The 20,955-nt window shown below is 34.9% G+C and overlaps 1 long non-coding RNA gene across 37 annotated transcripts; it reads left to right on the top strand.

The window, feature by feature from the left end:
* Positions 1 to 1,813: 1,813 nt before the first annotated feature.
* On the top strand, positions 1,814 to 19,947 carry LOC111024546 (uncharacterized). Of its 37 annotated transcripts, none has more exons than XR_015791440.1 (15): positions 1,818 to 2,087; positions 2,176 to 2,271; positions 10,688 to 10,878; positions 11,291 to 11,438; positions 11,589 to 11,682; positions 12,035 to 12,149; positions 12,304 to 12,387; positions 12,514 to 13,172; positions 13,292 to 13,386; positions 15,393 to 15,643; positions 15,723 to 15,770; positions 15,898 to 16,006; positions 16,156 to 16,297; positions 16,417 to 16,528; positions 17,153 to 19,947. It is a non-coding gene; the product is annotated as an uncharacterized LOC111024546 (long non-coding RNA). The 37 variants fall into 37 exon arrangements; XR_015791441.1 differs by having other exon boundaries at positions 12,511 to 13,172; XR_015791438.1 differs by having other exon boundaries at positions 12,265 to 12,387.
* Positions 19,948 to 20,955: the final 1,008 nt, after the last annotated feature.

The raw sequence follows: 20,955 nt of genomic DNA, 5'->3' as shown, positions 1-20,955 counted from the left end.
CCTAAGTTAGCAAAACGAGAGATTACTTAAATAAGAGATTACTTGATAGTATAGTCTTGACTTACATTGGACAGGTGACCCCTCCCTATTTATAGTGGTCTTGCCCCCTAGAGTTTCTCAGGACATCAACCCTAGGTTTGCCATTGTGGGCTTTGGGCCGGGATACCTCCAGCGTCGGTAGAGGAACGGGTACAGGACTCGACTTTGGGGCTTGAATGTTATACGCTTGACACAGGGACCAAAAGGGAAAAGGAAAGCACCGAAGACCGAAGGGATTGACGCCTTGGCGCCGAGAAGGAGTCGACGCCTCAGTGCCGAGGTGGGGTTGGTGCTGAGGTGGAGTCGGCCCCTTGGTGGGCCGGACTCCGTGCCTTGGGCCGGACTCCGTGCCTTGGGCCGGACTCCGTGCCTTGGGCCGGCTCCGCTTGTCGATGAACCCGGTTGTCCTTCTTGGACCGGCTTTACTGTGTCGATGGTCCCGATTGTCCTTCCTAATGTAAACCAACTTTCTATCGTATTGCTCCATACATAACAATTTTTATATATTTTTTCAATTTTTATTGAATTCATAAAAATATTTGGATGTATTCATCCTCACACGAAAAAGTAAATCTCTAAGTATGTTATGTTTAATTCTTTACATTTTTTTAATAAGAAATAAGCTACAATTAATTTAAAAGAAAAAAAGGTGGGATACGCTTGATTAACAAGATAGAGTGTATCAATTTTACCTTTAAATACGCGGGTCCCACATAAAAATTAAAAATATTTTTATTTAGATAATGATAAAACTCCTTTACACATGACACAATTTAAATGAGAGTAGTATGGAAGTTCTCCCTACCACGGGAGGACTAGAAATTTTCCGACCTTTCTTCTACATTCTTACTCACAAAAGACAGGAATTTTGTTATTGTAAAATAAAACTACAGTTTGAATTTAACAGGAACACATTTTGTTTGGAATGAAACAAGCGCACAAACAAAATAATTTTCTATATTTCTTCTTCTTATATCCGACTTATTCTTCAAAATTTATCTCCTTTTCTCTCTTTCTGGTCTTCCTATGTCTCTAAATATGCTTACTCCATAATTTCCTTTTATAAATTATCTCATCATTTTTTTTTCTCCCCAAATCTTCTCTCTATAGATTTTCTTTTTAATTTCTCAAACATTTCCCCTTTCCTAAATTCTAATTTTTCTTTGATCTGGATTATAAATTTATATCTCTCTAATATTTCCTACTTATATAAATACAATGATGAAATTTAAAACTTAGAGTCATTGGAGAAATTGTCTTACAGTTGAGTAAAGAAATTTGGAAAAAAAATTGCCATTTTAACTTTGTGGACAATATCTATTAAGCTTCTCTCCATCGGTAGGACAAACCTTTTTGTAATTTTATTTCACTTTCCAAACCCACTTGATCTCTTCATTTTCAAATTCAATCTATCATTCAGCTACATTCTACCTAAAGGATAATCATTTTACTAATTTGAAATATTTGTTATTTTTTTAATTAAAGTTCCGGCAAAAATAGAAAGTAAATAAAGCTAATACGTTAACGAATTAAAAAAATTATTTATAACAATTATCTTTTTTCTTTTAAATTTAAAAAACAGTATTTTAAATTTATTATAACAATTTCGATGATTTATTTGAAAAATAGTGTTTAAAATAAAAGACCGTTGACGCTATAAATGATTTACGTTTAAAAAAGACGTTGCGTAACTTATACGCTCAAGTTTTAAAAAAGAAAAAAAGAAAAAGAAAAAGAAAAAGTAGGGGCGCGTTTTATACCGATACGCGCCAATGTTAGGGTTCAGTTATCGTTTTTGAGTTTCATCCTCTCCGTTGTCAAGCTTTCGTGTGTTTCAAGAAAAAGCCCCTTCCTTCGTCGTTTCTTTCCTTTTGTTGTTAATTAGGGTTTGGACCAATGGTCTAGGGTTTGGATTTGGTACAATGTTCGAGCGCTCGAGGGCCAAGAATGTCGAGATCTAAGAGCCGAGAGTCGATCAGAGCGGCATACTGTCGGAATTTATGCAACGCGGAGACGGAATCGGGAGGGGAAGACGGAAAAAATCAAGAGTAAGACATCCAATCCGAAGCGATTTGTTTCCCTTCCTCTCTGTTCTGAATCCTTCCTCTTTGTTTCTTTCCTTTTGTTGTTAATTAGGGTTTGGACCAATGCTCGAAGTCTTGAGGGCAAAAAGTGTGTTGGCACGTGCTACTTTGCGAGCTCTCTTTGCAATGCTATCGATAAATTTCCGGTGTGCGTTGCGTTTTATTTCTTTTCTTTCTGATGCTTCTCGTCGTTCCTTCTTTTTGTATTTGATTTTTGTTTGTTGATATCTTCTTCTTCTTCTTCCTTTTTTTTTTCCCCTTTCGGAATGCTTCTTAAACTGTGATCTATCACTGCATATTTTTGTCTTCTTGTTCCCAAGTAGTGAATACTTTCTAACTATTTTTTGTCTTCCTTTTATCCGTTTCCATGCTAAACTGTGAAGGATTTAGCGCTGATTTGTGGACTTTTGCTATATAATGTTATTAGATTCAATATTTAATCTTTATCTGGTCATACTGACTGGTTTTCTGCCATGGATTGATATGTTCAAGATATTAAATAAAAGGGTGTAGGAAGATTCTGTACTCAAATTACATATTCTCTTAATTTAATCCATGCGTGCTGTGAATATGTTTGTTTGTTTTTTTTTTAATTTTTAAAAGAATTTATAACATCTGTTTGTTTAAATTAACCATTCTTGATTCCAATTACCCAACACATTTTACCGGCTATTTTCAAAATTTTCAGATTTTGATTCCTAGTTTATTTTTTTTTAGATTTTGAATCCTTGGGTAATCATTTTTCTGTATGGTTAATTTTTTATACCTTTTCTCTAGAAAAGAAGGTACTTTTTTAACTATTTATTTATTCCAGTCATTTTTTAATCTTTATATACACCTCTTCCTCCGCTACTTCTGTTCCTGTTGTGTTAAATTTGTATTTAGTTTTTTAATTAATACTCCTCATAATTTTTGTTTAATTTTATTTTGCGACCTTGAACCTTATTTTTTAAAATAAAATAAAGGGCTCACCCATCCAAAACAAAGAGATGGTTTTAGAAAGCTTCTGGTTGGTTGTTCAACCGCGCACGACGTCGTGGACTTGGCTTCGCCTGATGATTTCACACCCTTGCCTAGCTTGCTTGGGAGTGAATAGTCAAGTGTCGACTGGGTTCTTTGTGGCGTACGGCGCATGAGCGGTGATTCGGTTGTCCCTAAAACTAATGGGTGCTTGTATATGTCGGTTGTCCCTGAAAATTGATTGTCCCATATTATACGATCGATGGTTGCCTCCATATGTCGGTTGAACCTACAACTTTGTTGGTTCGAAATAAAGGATCAGTAGTTGCCTCGGTATGTCGGTTGTCCCTAAAAGTTGGTTGCCTTAAAATATAAGACCAATTTTTTCTTGATTTGTCGATTGCCCCTAAAGATTGGTTGGGTCGAAATATAAGACTAATGGGTGCTTGGATATGTCTGTTGTCCCTAAAAATTGATTGCCCCATATTATACAATCGATGGTTGCCTCCATATGTTGGTTTACCCTAAAAATTTGTTGGTTTGAAATAAAGGATCAGTAGTTGTCTCGATATGTCGGTTGTCCCTAAAAATTGGTTGCCTTGAAATATAAGACCAATTGTTGTCTTGATTTGTCGATTGTCCCTTAAAATTGTTTGGCTCGAAATATAAGACTAATGGGTGCTTGGATATGTCGGTTGTCCCTAAAAATTGATTGCACCATATTATACGATCGGTGGCCACCATATGTCGGTTGATCCTAAAAATTTGTTGTCTTGAAATAAAGGATCAGTAGTTGCCTCGATATGTCGGTTGTCCCTAAAAGTTGGTTGCCTTAAAATATAAGACCAATTGTTGTCTTGATTTGTCGATTGTCCCTAAAAATCGGTCGGCTCGAAATATAAGACTAATGGGTGCTTGGATATGTCAGTTGTCCCTAAGAATTGATTTCCCCATATTATGTGATTGATGGTTGCCTTCATATGTCGGTTGACCCTAAAAATTTGTTGTCTCGAAATTAAGGTTCAGTAGTTGCCTCGATATGTCGGTTGTCCCTAAAAGTTGGTTGCCTTAAAATATAAGACCAATTGTTGTCTTGATTTGTCGATTGTCCCTGAAAATTGGTTGGCTCGAAATATAAGACTAATGAGTGCTTGGATATGTCGGTTGTCCCTAAAAATTGATTTTCCCATATTGTGTGATTGATGGTTGCCTTCATATGTCTGTTGACCCTAAAAATTTGTTGTCTCGAAATAAAGGATCAGTAGTTGCCTCGATATGTTGGCTGCCCCTAAAAGTTGGCTGCCTTAAAATATAAGACTAATTGTTGTCTTGATTTGTCGATTGTCCCTAAAAATTGGTTGGCTCGAAATATAAGACTAATGGGTGCTTGGATATGTCGGGTGTCCCTAAATATTGATTGCCCCACATTACCATTGATTGTTGCCTCCATATGTCGGTTGATCTTAGAAATTTGTTGTCTCGAAATAAAGGATCAGTAGTTGCCTCGATGTATCGGTTGTCCATAAAAGTTGGTTGCCTTAAAATATAAGACCAATTGTTTTCTTGATTTGTCGATTGTCCCTAAAAATTGGTTGGCTCGAAATATAAGACTAATGGGTGCTTGGATATGTCGGTTGTTCCTAAAAATTGATTGCCCCATATTATATGATCGATGGTTGCCTCCATATGTCGATTGACCCTAAAAATTTGTTATCTCGAAATAAAGGATCAGTAGTTGTCTCGATATGTCGGTTGTCTCTAAAAGTTGGTTGCCTTAAAATATAAGACCAATTGTTGTCTTGATTTTTGATTGTCCCTAAAAATTGGTTTTCCCGAAATATAAGACTAACAGGTGCTTGGATATGTCGGCTGTCCCTAAAGATTGATTGCCCCATATTATACGATTGATGGTTGCCTCCATATGTCGGTTGACCCTAAAAATTTGTTGTCTCGAAATAAAGGATCAATAGTTGCCTCGATACGTCAGTTATCCCTAAAAGTTTGTTGCCTTAAAATATATGACAATTGTTGTCTTGATTTTTCGATTGTCCCTAAAAATTGGTGGGCTTGAAATATAAGACTAATGGGTGCTTGGATATGTTGGTTGTCCCTAAAGATTGATTGCCCTATATTATACGATTGATGGTTGCCACCATATGTTGGTTGATCCTAAAAATTTGTTGTCTCGAAATAAAGGATCAGTAGTTGTGTTGATATGTTAGCATTGTCTAAAAAATTCTTTGCCTTGGAATATAAGACCAGTCGTTGGCTGAATATATATCAGTTGTCCCTATAAATTTGTTGTCTTGATATGTCGATTCTCTTTTAAGTATTGGTTGCCTTGAATTATAGACTAATGGTTACCTTGGTATGTTGCTTGTCTCTAAATTTTGTTGCCTAGGTATGTCGGTTCATATTCATTATTGGTTATCTCGAAAGAAAGTACCAATAGTTCCCTCGATGTGTAGGTGACCTTACGTAGTGGTTGCCTTGAAACAAAGGACCAATGATTACCTTAATATGTTGGTTGTCTCTAAGGATCTGTTGCCTCAAAATATAGAACCACTAAGTTCTTAGATATTTCAGTTGGTCTTAAATATTGGTTATCTCGAGATAAAGCACCGATAGTTGTTTGATATGTCGGGTGACCGTTATTATTGGTTATCCTGAAATAAGGGGACCAGTGTTTGCCTTGATATGTTGGCAATCTAATAATGTGTTGCCTTGATATGGCGATTTTCCGTGAGTACTGGTTGATTTGAAATAAAGGACCAATGATTGCCTCAATATGTTGGTTGTCTCTAAAAATTTGTTATCTCGATTGTCTCTAAAAATTTGTTATCTCGATATGTCTGTTGTCCCTAAAATTTGCTGCATCAAAATACAAGACCAATGGTTGCTTAGCCACCTAACCCATCTTGTGGGATAACATATTTGATTTACACCCATGCCCTTCAATTGTGGAAGGGAATGAAAGTGGGTTGTCGAGTCAAACTTAAGGCTGGCTTGCTTCGACGAGGGTTACACATGGCTTTTTCATTCTTCGACTTCTGATAATAAGAAACAACCTAGCTTGTAGAGTCGCATCGTGCTTGCCTCTTGCTAGATGAGATCACTTGCGATCGCGCTCCCCTGTTCGATGAAAGGGCTTGCCCATCAAATAGAAATAGATTTTGCACCCTTGCCTAGCTTGTTGGGGGGCGAATAGTTGAGTGTTGACTGGGTTCTTTGTGGCATATGGTGAATGAGTGGTGAATTGGTTGCGTGGATCGATAGGCTTGCTGCGTGAGCATCAAACTATCAGCATGCCTCTTCATTGATTGGACTTGCATCGAAGCAATTCGAGTGGCCACAACCAATCAGTTCTTGCTTGTGTGATAGAAGCATTGCGTCTTTGTCTTGGCTCATGGGACAAACGGGCCTTGATTAAAAGCCTTGTCTTGTCTGAGAAGCTTGCGTTGCATTAGGCTCTTGCTCTTCATACTGATACTGCTCGCTGCGTCGGTAGGTCATTTGCTCGAAATATAGGATAGATAAGAGGTTCCTTGATATTGTCGGTTGTCCCTAAAATTTGGTTGCCTTGAAATAAAACACCAATTTGTTGTCTTGATATGTCAGTTGTCCCTAAAAATTGAATTGGTTGGCTTGAAATATTGGACCAGTGGTTGCTTGGACATGTCGGTTTGCTCTAAGAATTGGTTGTCTTAAAATATAAGACCAATAGTTGCCTGGATATGTTGCCTCAAAATATACAATCAATGGTTGCCTCCATGGTTGATTGACCCTAAAAGTTGGTTATCTCGAAATAAAGGACCAATAGTTGCTTCGATACGACGTTGTTCCCAAAAAATTAGTTGCCTCAAAATATGTAACCAATGTTGCTCATTGATGTATCAAATAAAAAGAGAAAAGGCGTTGTTATAAAGCTTGATGGTGAGAAGGTTTTTGACAAAGTTTATTGATATTTCTTAGATGAGATTCTTATGGCCACAAAGGCTTTGGTGTCACGTGGAGAAAATGGATTAGAGGATGCATTTGTTCAATAAATTTCTCTGTTATTATCAATGGGCGTTCGAGAGGCAAAATCTTTGTCTTACTATCAACTCGTGTGTCAATGAAACCTAATTGGTGTGTGCTTTGTTAGAAAAGTGAAGAAGACCCTGGCACCTGTACTTTAACGGCCCTTTTGCTGCTGTGTGTTAGGCGGATCTTTTTAGAACTTTCAACATTAGTTGGTGTTTTTTCTTTAATCCATTGGAGGCTTTCATCCAGCTTATTCAAGGTACAAATTTTAAAGGCTAAGCCAAAATTCTTTGGTCTAACGTGGTGGTAGGCCTGCTTTGGAGATTTTGGTTTGAGAGAAACAATAGAATGAATCTTCTATGGAGTTGAGTCTGGATGATATGAATGGTCAAATCTACTCCAACATTCCAGAGCCGAGTGAGTGATTAGACCTGCCACATTTTTGACATATTACCTTTCTTTGTTTGAAGTTTGTTCCAGCTTGATATTGAGTTTCATATTGCAAATCGCTTACAATTCTTTGGGGTGAGGCAGAATTGTTTGGCTGGAAATTGGTGTTTGATGGGAGACACGACCTCTGCCTCGCCCTCTTTGGATATAGAATGCTTGGTTATGGTCGATAGATTGAGTAAATTTTTCCTTAGTCTTCCAGTATAAGCTGCTGTTTCATGTGCTTTCAATGCTAACACTAACTGATTATAAGCAGGGAAAGGTGCTTTAGATAATATAGCAATACGAAAATCTTTGTATTTGTTACCTAAACCTCTTGCTAGACGAAGAACCTTGGTTAAATCATCCAGTAGTTTCTTCATAGCAGCAAGTTTATCACACAAACATTTGAACCTCTTCAAATAATCCTCTAGGTGTTGGCTTCCTCTCTTTCTCTAGGTGTCGTTGGCTTCCTCTCTTTCTCTAGGTGTCGTTGGCTCCCTCTCTTTATGTTTACAAGTGCTTCTTTTAGATGGATCTCGTTTTCTTTCATAAGTGTTAAATTGTTTCTCCAACGAATTCCAAATTTGGTATGCGTTTACAGTCCCATCCACCATAGCCAGCACTTCTTCGGAGATTGCTTCCAAGTTGTATACTGAGAATTTGGCACCAAATTTTCATCCTCGTCTTTAATTTCTTCTGCAGGGGGATTATATTCTAAGACATGTTGTTCGATCCCCATGTTTCTAATAAGAGGAATCACTTGAGACTTCCACAGGAGATAGTTTGATGAGTTCAATTTGATAGAGATCAAGCTGGTGGAACATTGGTGAAACGTTTAGATTTTGAGAGTATTTTCTGTTATTGCCATGAGTTCTGTCTTTTGAATCAAATTGTGGTTGAATTCCTTCGTGGTAAAGCTCTGATACCATGAAGGGGTTGAACCAAAATTGATGAAAAGAATCGAATCTCATTCTCTTTCACAGACTGATAGTTTCAGTCTTTATAGAGCCACACAATGGAAATTCAGAACACTTGAGGAAATAGAATATATATATTGAGAAATCTAGGAGACCTTTTCCCATCTAGCCGTTGGTGCAAGTAAGGGAAAAAGGTGATATTTAAGGAGAAAATGTGCAGGAAATTATTTCTTTCCCTCTGAGTTTGCAGCACGTAATTGGAATTCTAATGAGTTGCACAAGGTCATCTTATTTACATAATTTTAGGTGGAGGTCTTGCCTAATTCATGCTGATTGGCAGACAAATTTGCTGAGGTATTATTCAAATGAGCTGTCAATGTTTCTCCTTTTATTTGCAGTAGGGGGATGTTTGTTTGGATCCTCTCTTTCAGCATTGACCTGTTTTTAGCCGCAATAAATCTCCTCTAGAGATGGTTCCTTTCGATCAGTAACCTCCAGCTCCATTTCGATGATACGGCTTTGTTTCTTAGCTTGATATTTTGATGCCGAGGCCACCTTCGAATATTGAACCTTTTGCCAATTTATGAGGTGGGCTTTCCCAATGTTTTTTTGGACCTTCCCAAAGGAAATTTTTAATCAACTTCTCGAAAAGGTCTACTGCTGAAACTGGTATTTGTATTTGGAAAAAATAAATAATAAATCGAGAGATTGTTGAGGACTGATTGGATGATGGATCTCCTCTAGAAATGAAAAGGTGGTTCCAAGATGCGAGCTTGCATCCTATTCTTTCAACAATAGGAAGCGAAAAAGAGGGTCTTCTATAGTTTCTGTTTAAAGGAAGGCTTAAGGTCTTGTCCCGTGGTCCCTAGGTTGTTGCCCCCAATTTGGGCTTTTTTGAATGAAAGTGTTGCTTTGTTTCTGATTTTAAAGAAAAGGGAAAGAAAGAGAGAGATTGTGAATGCTAGTAGGGCCCTTATTAGAGAAAAGTAGAGTATTGTCTGCGAAGAGGAGGTGATTCATTCCAAGGGGGAAGTTGTTAGGAATCTTCCTCACAAAAGTTGATATTCAAAGCAAAGAGAGCCCTAAGGCATACAAAAGTCTTCACAGCCAATTCGAGAGGACTGCACTCTCCCTGCCTAGATTCCTTAAACAAACAAAAAATACCCCGTCCCTATCGCACCCCTCCCCATATAAGTACTAACTAACTTGAGGGGGGTGAAATTCCCTCTCTGCCCCTCCTAACATAAGTATTGACTATTGGGGGCCTTACAGAAGTTCTTCGTAATGTAATCCTGAATAAGGCCATTTCTAATCACCTTGAAGGAGGACTGGAGGAGTCTACTCAAACAATCATCGACTATGATAAAGAGAAAAGAAGATAGGGAATCATCTTGTCTAAGGCCCCTAGTAGCTTTAAATTTATCTTTTGGTTTACCATTTATGAGAAAGGAAAAGCTAGTAGTGGAGACACAAACATATATCCAATTCCTCCATATTTGCCCAAAGCCTTTGTTTTTTAACATTGCAACCAAAAATCCATTCCATCTGGTCAAAGGCCTTCTTGAGATCAAGCTTTGATAACCACTTCATTCAAATTCCTTACTCTCCAATCATCTATGAGCTCTGCAAATCTGTACCTTCAACAAGGGCTAATTGATATATAATCCGAGGTTGTGCGAGGGAGAACAGATTTGAGCCTTTCCAACAATATTCTAGCCATAATTTTATTTTGTATGCACAAGGGATGAGATGAATAGGCCGATAATCATCTACTGTTTGTCTTTTTTGTCTCTTCTCTCTTTGGGATAATCAAGATGTCAATTTTTTATGATGTTTCAAGATCTTTTAAAAAGTTCTGATGGGAAACCGTCAGGTCCAGGAACTTTATTACTTCCCAAACTCAAAATAGCCTTGTAAACCCCTTCCGCTGTGAATTATTTTTCTAGCATCTTGTTGTCTTCTTCCGTGATGGTCCCACTTGAGGGTTGCAAGGACAGAAGCGATGGTCAAATTTTCTGGAGTAGAGATCTTAATAAAACTTCACGAACTCTACTTCGATAACATGGTCAGATAACAAAATTGTCCCTTTATCGGGATAATAACTCAATGATGATCCCTTTTCTTCTTTTGTTAGCCAAGCTGCAGTAGAAAAAACTAGTGTTTTCATCCCCATCTTTTTAGCCATTTTAATTTGCATTTTTGACACCCTAACACTTCTTCCTTTGCGGTCAGGTTTATGAACTGATCCATAATGTAGGAGCGCTCAGATACAGATTCTGGAGGAAGGGGTGCTGGTGTAAAATCAGGAGGAGAAATTTTATTAAAATCAATCAATCTCCTTATATACAGCAAACAGGGGAATTTACACAAGCTGTCAAGCTGGTCATAACAGAAAATTAACTACCCTGCTTTTTCAACAGCTAGTAAGTTGGTTTTAACCAATCAGAAAATTAATTAACTTAACTAATTACAAGGGGGGCTATACCTTATGCTTTATCAATCTCCCTAAGCTGCTCTTGAAGGCTGTTTTCATTAATATGTTGATTGTCCCAAAATACTTGTTGCCATCATATGTTGTTGGTTTTCATTAATCCAAGGCTGGAATTACAAACTAAAGAACCAATTAGTTAAGTTCAAAGAAGAACTTTTATAGACTTTTTAAACACGCGACCTATCTTTATTATTTGATAGTCTAAAAGTAATTTCTGCTTCATTATCTGTAATCTGTCCTTAATTTTACAGTCTCTACACCTCCACCACTGCTTCTTCACCTCCACCTCTGCTTCTACCTACAAAATTAACCTTCTTCCATACCTTTGTTTTTGTGTTCTTTAGGATATTATTCAGGCTTATATCGTCACAAAAATCCAAAGCATCCTTGTTACTGTTGGTATACAAACGATAATCTTCTGTGCTACTTTTTCTTGTAAAGACCATTGCGGGACTTCAACTGCAGTTCTTTTATTGATGTGTGCCCTCTGATGTAAGATGATTACCAGCCTTTTCCTTTTCTGCTAATCTGAATTCCTTGAAAGTCTTATTATAAACCTATGGGATTCTGTTGCTCCCTCTGCCTTTGTAGTTCTTAGTGCAGTATGTCGCGCATTCTTGAACCATTTGTTCACCTTTTCAGCATCAAGACCCAATTATTTCGAAAGGTTTTCCTTGACATCTCTAGACGGGAGTTCATTATCAGCAAACACTTGGCGATTTCTTTCTGCTTCGATGTCGGTATCTTGACTCTTTTTTTTCTAACTCCCCTTCTCTCTTTCCTCTCAATTAATTTTTTTTACACTTTTTCTTTTGCTACTTCTTCCAGATCTCTTTCCTTTTTCTTCTTCCTTTTTTCCCCTCTCTCTGCTATCTTTTTTTTCCCTCTTTTCTTATAGCATTTTTCAACCGCTGTGCTAACAAGCCACCAAAAATGCTTATTCTGCTTAGATATTTGTAGGTTGTTGTCTTATTCTTCTTAGATATTTGGCATATTAGACCCTGTGAATGCTTGAGTATAAGTTTTATTTTGTTTTTTGTTTTGTTATTGGAATTAATCTTTAACATTTCACGAGTTGCCTCGTGCAGCCTGCACTCCAAAATTCACCAGTATGCAGTAGTTGAAAATGTGATGTTGTGCAGCCTTGAGGAATTAGAAGGAAAGTTAGCTTCCCCAACTGATTTGTAATGAAAAAGTTCATAGGTAAATGATTGCATTTGCTGCTACGTTGCATTACTATTATGATTATGTGGATCGTTTATATTAGTTTCTTTATTTTTGCTATTTATGCTCTCTATGTTTGATGGCTTCTGAAAAGTTGGGGAGAAACCGAATCTGAATTATTCAGATTCTGCAGGGAAAAAAACACAAACAGAATTGATATTTTGGAATATATCATATCAAAATACGAGGGGTGTTCATCCATTTATTTCTGTTTCCGGTTAGTACTTTATAAAATTAGTGGGTTTCAGTTCAGTGTTTTTTGGTCGGAATGGGCTTTTTTTTTTTTTCCTTCCTTTATGGGAAAGGGTTATTGTGACTAAGACAGACTTTCTTTGTAAAGTAGGTGGAATGGCTGGCTTACTGGTTGGAGTTTGTGCATTTAATTAATGAGCTCTAAGGGGGCAAATTTCAGTAGAAGAAGAATAAATGTTGAGGAGCTAAGCTAGCTGGTGGTGCTTTTCTTCCAAGAGAGAAAAGATATAAACGTAGCCCGAATATTCTTATATGTGGATGACCTCAAGTAGTCAGCCTGAGGTACTTCTCTGTCTAGAGAGAAAAGACCCAGACATAGCTTGAATAATCTGTAAAGAGAGATTACTGGAATATAACCCAAGTGATCCAACATAAAGAAATGAATTAGCTCAAATGTCGGATATAGAGACGACTTAAGCAGGCTCAATAGTCACACGTAGGGAGGGACAACTTAAATCTTGTTGAAGTGGTCAGCCATTAGTACCTTCTCTTATCTGAAAACTGCAAGATCTTCTCAATATAAAATTTTAATCATGCTGGAAGGAGAAAAATCAGTAGAAAAAAAAAAAAAAATACAATTGGGCAGCAGACTTCCTTTAGAAATCACAGGTTTCCTGTACGTGGGAAGGTTGAACTAATTGCTCTGATTGTGTGCTGCCGGTCCGTGAGTTGGCTGATGGTTGTGCATTTGTTTTGTTGCTGACTGTATAGATGATGTGGCAGCTGATGTAGATTGGTTGTCAGAAAATTGTAAGTTGGGATTATCTCATATAAGCTCTATGTTATTATCTTTCTACCTCATCAAAAAGGGACAAGGAAAAAGCTGTTCAAGTTGCCTTATATTTGTCGTCATCTTTTTCCTTGTGCAGGGTCTGGCCACCGTTTCATCTTTTTCATATGTTCATTGCATTTAGATTGCTGGTACTGCTAATGAGGTGTTGACCAAAATTGATACTTTTGACAGGTTAGAACTCGACTTTCATTCTTCACATTTTTTTTTCGGTCTTTTAGTTTTTATTCCTCAACGGGTCAATATTGTGGAGTTAATATATAATGATTGTTATTATGCTAGTTTTAGACATGTTTCGTTAAAGTTAATGTTACCCTAAAATGTTCTGATATAAAATTCCTTAGAATAAGAGTCGAGTTTGGTTTAGAGTTTAGGTGATGGAAAAGGTAGTCCTGATTGCATTTTTTGAAATCTAATGACAAGGCCGCCCACTCATTAGATCTATTATTATTATTATTTCTTATAAACCAGAGTGGCCCCTCTGGATGCCCATGGTATGCCAAGGGGTCACTCTTGGGCACCGAGTCATTAGATTTTTGAAAACGTATAATTGGTTAATTAGTTATAAATTAATGGATAGTATCATAACATTGACTGCAAATTTTGCTCCTTGCAATGTTTGTACATTATTTTTCCTTTTTATATTAATATTAAATTAGCATGCTGGTTAGAAATTTAATTGTAGGTCTCCTTTATTTTGTACTAGTTTAAGACAAATATATTTTTAAGAAAGGTAAAGAACGGACTAGTTAAAGTGGTAAAAAACAAGCATAATTTAGAAAATATAATAGTAATAAACTTAGTAATTTTGAAAACTGAAAAAATTAATTTTTAAAAATTCGTTTTCCTTTTAAAAGACCGGCTTGGTATTTAAATTAGTTTTTAAGAAAGGTAAAATACCAAGAAAATTTTGAGAAAAGAAGTATAATGTTTAAAAACAGAAAACAAAAATAAAATAATTATAAAATGGAACTCAATTTTACTTATTATTTAAGATCTTGGAGAACACTATGTTCACCCACTTAGAAAGCTTAAATTTATCAGAATATGATAATTTTACTTTATTACATTAATTTTAATGATTTATTAATGAATAATGTTTTCTGGGAAATAACTAAATTAATATTCCTTTACGGAAGAAGGAAAAAAACCAAAAAAAACCGATTGAGGACAAAGTTTTAAAATAATCTAATTTTAAAAATAACTACAAAATAAATGTAATTTAAATAAATAAATTCAAATGTTAGTTCAAAATAAAAGTCAAAACTCGCGTACAATGCCTGCGATTTCCGTGCAAACGTATATATGTGACATGTCAGGTAAATACTGTTATTTTTTTAATATTTTAATTTATATATTGTTATTTATTAATATTACAAAATTTAATTGAGATGTGATTAATTTTTTTTGTTTTTTATTTTAAATTTTGATTAAAATGTCATTTAAAGTCTAAAAATTAAAAATTATATTGAAATCGATTAAAATGTCATTTAGCTAATCGTGTTTCATCTTCGTATGTTCTATAAAACATTTAAATTTAATATAAACTAAATCGATAAAAAATTATTAAATTAATAAAAACTTAAAAGTCAAAGGTATGAATTACATGAAACTCATATGTTTTTTCATTTGCATGGCGAAACATATGGCTTTAAAAACCAAAATTTTGGGATATTTATAATTAGGATTTTGTTTGTTTTATAATTATTTTGTTTTAAATTATTACATTACAAGAATATGTCTATCATGTTGTAGGTAATTCATGATCTATTTTTCAGATAGGGAGAAAATTAAGATGATAGTCTTTTAACTTCGAAATAAAAAAAAATGGGGGAAGTGGCTAGTGAATCGCAGTTATCGTCCCAAAATCGCAGCCTATCCCTACAATTTATTTACCCTATTTTTGTAATTACTTTGAAACTTATACGAGTTTTGTCATTTGTTTTTATAAAATAATTATTTAAAAAAAAAATCCACCGATTGACGCATGATGTTTTACTACATTCACCAAAAAATAAAATAGGAAAAGGAAATAAGAAAAAGAAAGAAAAACGAAAACTGTGTTGCGTAACCCAGACGCGGAAGGATTAAAAAAAACGGTAAAATAATTTAAAAATTAAACACGGTTTAAACGCGGAAACTTGTTTCAATAAATACGTGGCTTTGCTCATTCATTACAGTTAGGGTAAAAATTAGGGCACAACTTTACACTTTTTCCCCCACGTTTCTTTCGCGGAATTATGTTCGAAATTACCGGAGCAGTAGAGGACGGACGAAGAAGGAAGGTTCTATCTGGGGATCGTCTCCTTCCACTTCTTCAGTTCCACTCCCATGGCGGTAACCCAAACCCTCTACTCCACAGTCTTCTCTTCGAGCAGTTTAGTTTCAGTGAAATTTCCCAACTCTCGTCTCAACTATGGGTGCAGACATTGTACGTTCTGGTTCTCTCACTTTCTTTCCCGTCTTTTCATTTTCATAAAGGATGTGTTACATACTCTTGCATTTAGCAGTGCAATCGACTGAAGCAAGTGAAAGATGTGGCGCTTGCAGTAGTTCGGGTCCGGGTCCTCGCCTAACCCTAGAGACTGCTAGTAGTGTTATCGATTTCTCTTATCAATTGTACTAGTTTTCGAATATCTCTTCTCAATCCAGCTTCGTTTTTCCCTTCGATTGTTGGTTGTGCAGGGCGCTACTAGCATTTTTGTCCAAGATGAAAGTATAGCAACTTTCGGCGACGATCATATTTGTGCTTGTCCTCCTTATTTGTCACGGTGAGCTCCGTCCCCACAATCAGGTATTTATTGTTTTCCATGTGGAGTATTTCTCCATGGTTTTGGTAAAAGTCATGAGTTATGCTTTTCTTGTTTTCCATGTGGAGTATGCCTCCATGGTTCTCCTCATTTTTGTCTTCATATTGATGTTTTTTTTTCTTCAAGACATCAGATTGTTCCAGATAGTTGCCGGGTCTCAAAATAATAAAATGTAGAACCATGATGCTTCCTACAGCCCCTGTTGAAGGGAAACGAGGGTGGGGTTGGGCCCCATAAAGATAGGCAATAACGTTGCGGACCAAGTTTTCGTCCATGTAAGACAATGCAATATACTGATTTTTTAAGATAGAATTTGTGGTTTACAATTTTGACTGTTTTGATCTATGATTTCTTAGTTTACCTATTCTTGTAATGTGGACATTATGATGTGCAGATTATTTAAAGTCTTTTTCAGAGGTCCTTTTCTAGCATTGATTTTCAGTATTGGTGTTGGGGTGACCAAAACACCTTCAAGTAGTTCATACATGGTCTGGTATGACTATTAGGTATGTTTGCCACTACTCCACTTTTCTGTTTCAACTGCATAGAGACTTAATTTTGAACTATTTGAACGTCCTTTTAACATTCTTCGCATAAATATTTGATTTCAAGATAAATGTTTATTTGTGACCTCTTGATTATTTAAGGACATCCATCCATCCACCATCAAGGGTAGGCTTGAGATTAAGATTAGTAAAGTGATTTGTCTTCCCTTAGAATAGCCCTGTCTTATGTCAATACAATCTAAAATGGTCATTAAGTCATGTTCTAATTAAAAAGAGGGGGGAGGATGATTTGAGTCTGTACAATTACAGAATAATATAGGTGAGGGAAGGTTAATAATAATTGGCGAGCGCGCTACCCATATTCAATTTGCTACTTTCCTTGCCTTCATTTTTTCTTAATGTAGGAATACTACTAATATTTAGTGTAGAAGTTTTATATTATTTAATATTTGATATTTTTATTGTTTAGTATTATATTACGATTTTATCTGTAGTCGTTGCCTTATTCAGCCTATTTCTCTAAATTTGTAGAGGGGCTAGGCTTGCATGAAACAGTAGTCCATTGTCTTGTTATTTGATATGATCTGATAATTGTGTGGCTTGACTTGTATTTATTTAGTGCAGTTTTTTTGGGCGAATTGCTCGGTGATGATGAAGATTAGTGGAGGCCAACGTTTATGGTAAGATTTCCTACTACAATTACATTAAGCTGAAAAATATTTTATCAACATTGCCGACGAGGTAATTAATAAATTATTCGCAAAACTAATAAAATTATATTTTTACGAAAAAAGGTTTATTTAATTTTGTGTCTATTGGATATATTTTTAAAATCAAGTTCTTATCATTTACAAGGTTAAAATGTTTTAAAGATTTGTTATAAAAAAAATAATAAATAAATTTTTTTTTTTGAGACAAAATATAATAAATAAAGATTTGTTATAACCTTATAATAGAAGAAAGAGTAACCATAATTGTATTATGTATAACATTTTTTATGTACAACATTTTTTTTAAACTATAACAAACAAAATTTTCTATTACTATTATAGAATGTATAAATAGTTTAGTTTTCTATCCATATAAAAAGAGGATATACAAATTTATTAAATGAAATCTCAAATAATCCAATGAATCAATCTATTATTCAGCTACATGTTTTCTAAAGCAGAAGATATTTCAAAACATAATTTTGAGAATATAATTATTTTACTAATTTGAATATTTGCGTGGTGTGAATATTCATGCGTGGTGTGAATATTTTATTTATTAATTTATTAATTTAATCCATGCGTGGTGTGAATATTTTTATCTTTTTTTTTTTAAAATTTTTAAAGGGTAATTGGAATCAAGAATGGTTAACACATTTTACCGGCTATTTTCATTTTTTTCAGATTTTGATACCTAATTTATTTTTTTAAGATTTTGAATCGAAATATTGGCTAATCAGTTTTCTGTATGGTTCATTTTTTCTACTTTTTCTTTATAAAAGAAGGTACTTTTATTTACTTATTTATTTATTGCAGTCATTTTTTCATCTTTATATACACCTCTTCCTCTACTACTTCTGTTCCTGTCTTGTTAAATTTGTATTTAGTTTTTTAATTAATACTCCTCATAATTTTTGTTTAATTTTATTTTGCGGCCTTGAACCTCATTTTTTAAAATTAAAGAAAGGGCTCACTCATACAAAAGAGAGATGGTTTCAGAATGCTTTTGGTTGGTTGTTCAACCACACACGAGGCGGCGAACTTGGCTGCTACGTCTCATGATTTCACACCCTTGCCTAGCTTGCTTGGGAGTGAATAGTCAAGTGTTGACTGGGTTCTTTGTGGCGTACGGCGCGTGAGCGGTGTTTCGGTTTGCCTATGTCGGTAGGGTGGCTGCTTGAGCATCAAACTATAAATTTGTTGTCTTGATATGTCGACTCTCTTTAAGTTTTGGTTGCCTCGAATTATAGACTAATGGTTACCTAGGTATGTTGCTTGTCCCTCTAAATATAGGACCGTTGGTTGCCTAGGTATGTTGGTCGGTATGTAGGTGACCTTAAATAGTGGTTGCCTTGAAATAAAGGACCAATGATTGCCTTGATATGTTGGTTGTTCCTAAGTATTTGTTGCGAGTAAGTACCCTTTTCTATATAACCACTCATCAAAGAAGCATGGAGAAAGGAGTAAAGGTTGTATCTTGATAGCCAACTTCTCCATTCTCCACAATGGTAGGCCGAGGGGTAAGATTTTAGCGAAGTGAGGGGCTTATACAAGGTGAACCTCTCTCACCCTTTCTTTTTACTCTAATATGATATTCCTTTAGTCGCTCCATTTATTATTACTGTGAAAAAAGATTCTTAGGAAGTCCCTGGATAGGCACTCATAAGTTAGAGCTTACTCACTTACTGTCGGGTGATTATATCTTGATTTCTATAGTTTTGATGATTCCAACTTGCGGAGATGGTGGTCCTTTATGTCCTTGTTCTTACTTGGGTTTGGTTCGTCACAACTGTGAGAAAACTACTTTGCTGGGGATTTTTTTTTATAAGAAACGTTATATATAGACAAAAAGCATAGATCCTTCTATCCCCATTGACTTTACTATTAGAGATAATATCCCAGATAATATCTTGGGAGGGTTATTTTAAAATCTTAATTACAGGAATGTCTTTAGGTTTCAAAATTTACACTTTTAGATATTTGCAGTTAGGATTTTATTTTAATACCGTTTCTACCATTATTTATTGTTTTTTATTTTATTATAATTTTTAAATTTTAAAGATTTGTATTCTTAATTTGTAATTATATTCATTTAATTCTTGTGGGCTCCATTCAAAATTTCAACTTTAATTCCACAAATCTCCTTTAAAAAAAATTTTTTTCTCTCACCAATTAACAACTTCCAATTTTGTTAAATGAATTAAATGTTGCCGATTCTCTTTCCTCGTTTGCTATAGATTTTCTCGAGCCACCGTGCAAAGCCGATTTTCTTCACCGCTGTCTTCGTTTCCAAGGTGGAAAGACGTCGGTTGCTAGACCTTCATTTTCCATCTTCAGGGCTTTTATGAACAAGGTATTTATTTCTTTTGCACGTTTCCAACGCCGTTCATTCCCGTCGACATCTTTGCAAGTTTCCAACGTCGTTCATTGTACACCAAATCAACGAGGTATTGATTTCTTCTTCCCCAAACACGTCCAAACCTTCAATTTCTGTCGCTGAATAAACTTTCTGTCGACGTCTTTGGACGTTTCCGACGTCGTGTTCCTCGTCTCTTGTCTCCGTCTTTCGTTGAGATTGGTATATATGGGGATATATTTTATGTATGTCACAGTGTTAGTATTCTTGATTATATTTGTATATATAAGTATATATTATATATGTGAATATATCTTATATGTGTATACATATATCTTATAGTTCTGTAGAAATGGTCCTCCATACTATTTGTAATTATTAGTCTTCCGTTAAGATTGGTATATATGGGGGATATATTTTGTTTATGTGTATAGAAAATTGTAGTTCTAAATGTCTTATATTCTTAGTATTCCTGATTATATTCGTATATATAGATATATATTGTATGTGTATATATCTTATAGCTGTATATAAGATATAAACGCATATATCCCATAGTAATGTAGAAATTGTCCTCCAAAATTGAAATTTTAAACGTCTCATGGATGAAGCGAAAAAAGTTCTTGATTTCGAATTTGGGAGATTTTTGGACGGGGTTTGGAGATATTTTGGGAGGTTATGATTTCAATTTTGGGAATTTAGGGTTTTGTTTTTAATGTTTTGGTATTTTAATTTGTTTTGGAAAGTATCATTAACCTAAAATTATGGGATCTAAATTATAACCTTCTAATTAATCAATTTTGCACATTAAAATGAATTTAAAATTAATTTGTAAATACAAGAGGCTATTTAAGTAATTTATATGATGGGTACCCTCTAGGGTTGATACATGACAAATGTGTAAATTCTATACATTTCATCCTTTTATGTAATTAGGATCTTTAAATGGTCTATCAATGTACTAATCCCTTACTATTAAAATGTTCATTTTATCACTCTTAAGGTAACACTTTTAGCTTCTTATGTAACAATTATTTTATGTTAAAGAATCGTCTCGAAGTAACTAAGATTTTAGAAATACAGAAACTAAAATGAATTAAAATTGAATTACAGAAACTAAAATGAACTAAAATTGAAAGTATCGAGATAAAAATGAATATTTTGAAAATTGAAGGAGTATATAGACCAAAATAGTATTTTGATCAAAAAGTTATTATTATTTTCGATTTAGCTTTTAAAATTTAAAATTTTATATTACTTGTCTTGACAAAACTTGTTTTATCGTTAATTACCATCCACATCCACCATACGTAATTAATTAACGAAAAATGTTAAACTTTGAACCCTAAAAAAAAAAAAAA

This window comes from Momordica charantia (genome assembly GCF_013281855.1).
Source record: "Momordica charantia cultivar OHB3-1 chromosome 6 unlocalized genomic scaffold, Mcharantia_2.0 BLBB01000006.1, whole genome shotgun sequence".
Lineage (NCBI taxonomy): Eukaryota > Viridiplantae > Streptophyta > Magnoliopsida > Cucurbitales > Cucurbitaceae > Momordica > Momordica charantia.
Note: the sequence above shows the minus strand (reverse complement) of the source record. Positions and strands in the feature narration are given on the sequence as shown.